This window comes from Orcinus orca, chromosome 17, assembly GCF_937001465.1.
Source record: "Orcinus orca chromosome 17, mOrcOrc1.1, whole genome shotgun sequence".
NCBI classification, from domain to species: Eukaryota; Metazoa; Chordata; class Mammalia; order Artiodactyla; family Delphinidae; genus Orcinus; species Orcinus orca.
The window spans coordinates 4006878-4013005 of record NC_064575.1 but is presented as its reverse complement, the minus strand read 5'-3'; the positions used below and the strand labels follow the sequence as shown (position 1 = coordinate 4013005).

At 36.6% G+C, this 6128-nt stretch overlaps 1 pseudogene; it reads right to left on the bottom strand.

The window, feature by feature from the left end:
* Positions 1-744: 744 nt before the first annotated feature.
* On the bottom strand, positions 745-2066 carry LOC101290219 (signal peptidase complex subunit 2-like; annotated as a pseudogene).
* Between the last annotated feature and the right edge of the window lie 4062 nt (positions 2067-6128).

Genomic DNA, 6128 nt, shown 5'->3' with positions numbered 1-6128 from the left:
CGGCTGGGCCCGTGAGCCATGGCCGCTGAGCCTGTGCTCCACAACGGGAGAGACCACAACAGTGAGAGGCCCACGTACCGCAAAAAAAAAAAAAAAAAAAAAAAAATATATATATATATATATATATACACATACATACATATATGGTTTTGTTTGGACATAGTTTTAATTTCTCATAAATAAATGTCCAGAAGGGCAATTACTGGGCCATATGGGAAGTGCATGTCTAGTTTTGTCTTTTTTTTTAGCAAACTGTCAAACTGATTTCCAACACGACTGGAGCATTTTACATTCCCACCAGCAATGTAAGAGAGATCCAGTTTCTCTGTGTCCTCACCAGCATTTGGTATTGTCACTGTTTTTTAATTTTAATTATTCTAACAACTGTGCAGTGATATTTCATTGTAGTCTTAATGGCTAGTGATGTTGAACACCTTTTATGTCCTTACTTGCTCTCCATATATATCGTCTTCAATAAAATGTCTCTTCATGGGATTTGCATTTTCTATTTGGATTTTTTGTTTGTTTTTTTCTGTTGAGTTTGAGAGTTCTCTATAGAGTCTAGATGTTAGTCCTTTAACAGATATACGGTTTGCAAGTATCTTTTCAGTCTGTAGCTTATCTTTTCATTGTCTTTTTTTTTTCACATCTCCTTTTGTTTTATTGAAAAAAATTTTAGAAAATGACAGTTAATAAAGGGCACAAGCAAATCAACAGGGATATACTAGTGGAAAACAAACAAGATAAAGCTAAAAATGCCATTGGCTTCTTTAATTGATTAAGAGCACAAAATGTAGCAGGCAGAAAGTCTCTTTTAAACAAATTAAAAATCTATGGTTTTTTTCCCCCAATTCTCCCCAAGTCAGATATATACACACCCACAAAAATGGTATGTGAAGGAAAACTGTCACGCACAGGAAGTTGTATCCTGAATTAAGGGAAACAGCTGTTGAAATGGGAATTAACACAATAAAGTCAGCAACAGGTTAGCAGTTTTAAAAACTGAGTCTTCAAATGCTGCATGGCACAAAGCTATACCATATAAAGTACTGCTAGGTATGGAGGAGAAAGTCTGTACAGCTTTTAGCAAAACTGCTTTTCCAGAAAAGCAAATCAAAACAATGCAATCAGCAGACCAAAGAGGCTATAGCTAGATATCAGAGCTACAACTTATCATAACTGAGCTAGAAAATTATACTTATCCAGAATGGACTAAAATTTCAAGACAAAATGGACACTTTTTACATTTCTTACTTTATCCATATTAAGTTCTCTGATTCTTTCTCCCTCACCCTTTAACTCAGCGTGATCCAGCCAAAAGATGGCTGCTTTTAGAAGTGGCTGTTTTATTTTGCTTACAGTGGCATGACTGTCATGAAGCCTGGTTATTTCAGGCTCATACGCATCCATGACCAGTGTCCCGCTGTGGTCAAAAAACTTGGCAATGGACTTGGTGAACTTGGCTTCCCGTTGCTGCTTTGTTCTTCCACTGATGAAGGTCAGCTTCAGAGTGTATTTGTCATTGAACCTTTTGAGACTGGACGACAGTTGCCAAATGTCATCAGGATCCACCCCTGTGGGATCTTTCCTTGGGGCCACGAGAAGGATGCTCTTCTCCTTAGATGAGGGATAAACGGTCAGGATCCCCATCATCACAAAATAGGATATAACGCACAAAGCCACAACAGGTTTGGACTCTGGAAAGGGGTGCATATAGTCCCAAATCAAAGCCACTATGGCGAAGAAACAGGAGATGGTACAGACGGTGAAGCGACGGTCAGTGAGACCACAATTCTCCACATACCTGTACTTTTCCAGAAGTACCTCTTTGGCAGAGTCATCCAAAGAATTTTTCACAGCGGATCCATCCCATTTGTCAATTTTTACAGGCTTATCATCAATCTTCCACTTATCCAGCAAGCTGCTGTGGCTACTGCCTGTCCCACAGCTGGCCACCGCCAGCCCTACTACTGCCACCGCCGGTTCTCCCGCACTGTCACTGCAGCTGTCACTGACATCTTGCTTGCCTCTGCGTCTCCCTCCCCTCCTACTTGTCCCCTTTTCATCGCCTTAACAGGGTCTCCTGCAAAGCAAAAATTTTAAACTTTGATTTACCTTTTTTTTTTTCTTTTATGGATCAGTTTTTCACATGTGAGAACTCTTAGTGCAACTCTAGACCATGAGGTTTTTTCCTTATGGGTGTCTAATTGCTCCAACGCCATTGGTTGAAAAGGCTTTCCTTGCTTCACTGCATCACTTTTGCACCCTTACTAAGAATCAGTTGGGTGTCTTTGTGTGGGGCTATTACCTCATCCTCTAATCTCTTCCACTGACTCTAGTGTTTATCCTTCACTGAAACTATTCAGTCTTGATTACTGTAACTACATAATAAGCTTAAAACTAGGTAGACCGATTCTTCCCACCTTCTCCTTCTTTTTTAAAATTGTTTTAACTACTATAGTTCCTTTGCCTTTCCATATATTATTTTGGAATAATATTTTCTATATCTACAAAAAAATCTTGCTCTGAACTTGATAGGAATTGCACTAAACCAGGATATCAGCTTAGGGAGAATTGATTTCTTTATTATGTAGAGTCTTCCAGTGTATGAACAGATATTTCTTCCCATTTATTTATATCTTCTTTGTTTATTTTTTCATCAGTGTTTTGTAGTTTTCAGCAAGTAAGTCTTCTACATGTTTTGTTAGGTTTACACATATGTATGTTCTCACTGTTTTAGGAGGTATTGCAAATGGTATTATATTTTTAATTTCGGCCTGCACATGTTCCTTGCTAGCATATAGAATACAATTGTCTTTCATCTGTTGATCTTGTATCCTGTGACCTTGCTGAATTCAATTATTCTAAAATTTTTTTTTGTAGACTCCTTGGCGTTTTCTGCATATAAAATCATGCCATCCATGAATAAGGAGGGGTTTAGCCACTTCCTCTCCAATTTGTACATCTGTATTTCTTTTTCTTGCCTTATGAAGTGATTAGAACGTCTAATATTACATTTGATAACAGTGGTGAGGACGGTCATCCTTGCTTTTTCCTGACCTTAGGAAGAAAGCATTCGAATTTTTGCCATTAAATATCATGTTAGTTGCAGGTTCTTTGTAGCTGTTCTTTGTCAAGCTGAAGAACTTACCATCTGTTCCTAGTTTTCTGAGATTTCAATCATGAATTAGTGTTGAATTTTGTCAAATGATTTTCCTGCATCAATTGATAGGATTACATGATTTTTGTGTTAATATTGGTGGACTGCCTTATTGCCTTCTAAATACTGAATCAGCCTAGCATTCCTGGAATAAATCACATTTGACCAAGATATAAAATTCTTTCTGTATATTGCTGAATTATATTTACTAATGCTTTATTAGGGATTTTTTGTCTATATTCATGAGTGCTATTGGTCGATAATGCTTTTTGTTTTGTTTTGTTTTGTTTTGTTTTGTACTGTCTTTGGTTTTGGTATCAGGATAACACTAGCTTCATAAAATGAATTCGCAAGTGTTTCCTCTTCTATTTTCTAGAAGATATTGTGTAGCATTGGAGCTAATTTTCCTTTAAATGTTTCATAGACTTCTCTAGTGAAAACATCTGGTCTGGAGATATCTTTTTTGGAAGGTTTTTAATTACAAATACAATTTCCTTAATAGTGGCAGAGCTATTCAAATTATCTAGTTCACATTGGGTAAGTTGTAGTAGTTCTTGCTTTGGAGGAATAGGTCCATTTCATCTAAGTTGTCAAATGTGTGTATGTATGGTTGTGTGCAGTGTTTTCTTATTACATTTTTGAAGTAGGATCTGTAGTGATACTCTATGCTTCACTCCTGGCGTTATTAATTTGTGTCTTCTATCTTTTTGTTCTTTATCACTCTTATTTGATAATTTTATTGACTTCTCAAATAAACAGGGTTTTGTTTCATTGATTTTCTATATTTTTTTTTCTGTTTTCAACTTCCTCGATTTGTGCTTTTTATTGTTTCTTTCCTTCTGCTTGCTTGGGTTCATTTTGATTTTCTATTTCTAGGTTCTTTAGGTAAAAGCTTAGATGACTGATTTAGGACTTTTCCTCATTGCTCATGTAGGCATTCAATGCTATCAAGTTCCCTCTCAGCAACTGGTTTACCTGTGCTCCACGAAATTTGCTGCTATTCTGTGCTTTTATTTTTGTTCACTTAAATGTAATTTTAGTTTACCCCTCAGACTTCCTGGTTGAGCCGTGGCTGAGTTAGAAGTGTGTTGCTTGGACTCTAAAAGTTTGAAGATTTTCCTTCTACTTTCTGCTTTTGATTTCTAGTTTGATTCCATCACGGTCAGATAGCACCCTGTCCATGGGATTGTATATTTTACTTTTTTCAATCAAGCATTTCTATAGGCAGCAGAACCCCCAACAGAAAGTGTTCTTTCCATTGCTTATATCGCTCCTACTTTAAATCAGAAAGACAGGTGTGTAGGAGAAATGAGCTGTTTTAGAAAATTTATGTTTCTTTTGGGGGCCAAACTTATACCAGACAGTAACTCAAAGACCCAAAAGAAATTGCTCTAATAAATAAAAATGTGTATTTTGACTGGATAATATAGTCTAAATATATCGCCATTTTTGAGTAGCATAAGGAAAATGTAAAGAGACTTTCCTGCAAAGGACAGTTCTCACATAACAACAGCTAACATGTGACCAGACTGAAACTGACTGACACTATATCTGTGACAGTGGCGTAAGTCTCACTTGACTGCCAGTATTGGTGTCTTAGTGGCAAGGCGTCTACATTTCTGCTTTCCTGGATTTCTAATTGAAAAGGAGATTGGAATCCAAATGAATGTTTTGGCAAAACTGTATCTACATGATAATGAGCATAGGTATTCATTTGTGGTTAGGCAGTTGAGTATCATTTAGATTAAGATTAAACTGAGAAGTCTACAATGTGATTTTGTACTTAACTTTTCCCTCCTAGACACGGCTCTGCACAACTAGCTGGTTCTAGAACAAATACTTTGAAAAGCTTTAGAACTAGATACTCACAATTTTTCATTTTTAATTATTCATGCTTCTTTTACATCATTATTGTTCCCACTGGTTTGGATGTATCTGAATTAATCAGATACTTCTAATACCAAACTAATTACTTAAATCTTAACAAGATACCGTTGTATACAATAAAAGACAATAAAATACAACTTTTTCTTCTATGATTTGGTGGTAAAGTCAGTAAAAGCCCTTTTTTGTTCTGGGAGGTCTCAAAATAATTCAGACCAAATTTGCAGTATCTGTCCTCCTTAAGAATTACTTGTTAAACTTATTCAAGGTTTTTAATAGCACATTGTCTATAACTTAATTTGCTATAAGCAGATGACAATGATTCACTTCCTTTCAAAAAAGTAATAAAATTAAGGCTAGATAATTAAAAATTAGACAATAATGCACATACTAACAAACGCTAGCTGACCACCTTATCACCTGTGGAAATAACACAGAGTAAGTATCAAAATATTTTCTTTTGTTTTCTTCTAAATAAATCATAAGGTCTGTAAGAGGTAAAGCATTTTGCTGTTTGCAACTAGGTCACCCTGGGACCTTTTGAGAGCAGTATGAAATGGATCTATTAAATTCCCAGACTTCAACTTCCAGTTGCATTTCCTAATTAAACAAGATGAGATGCAAGCACGTTCTGTCGTGTGAATGCTGCTGGGTCTTGTGATGGGTTTTCCGTGCACACATCACCCGACCGAGCCTCACGTTCCCTCTCAGTGACCATAGCTCTGAGAATCTCAGTCTTGTTATTGTTGGAGTGTACGTATTATTATCTTGTCTCACATTCTTCCAATAAGTAAACTCCAGAATTGGAAATAAAGTCAAGTTCTGCTGATTCCAGCTCTGCCTGTTATGCTGAGTCTATGTTGGCCATAAACTGGAAACAGTTACGATGCTCTCTGACAGCAAAAGCAACAAAGATGCTCGGCTGTGTCACTCCTCTCCCAAAACGGTTTTAGAAAACTATGAACACGTTGATAATTATTATAAGAGTACTTTTATTTTAATAAAAGGAAAAACTAACCACTTGCGGGTTTTAGTGTGGTTGGTGAGTAGTCTGTTCTGCTCCTGAGCAGGTCTGAGCCACAGA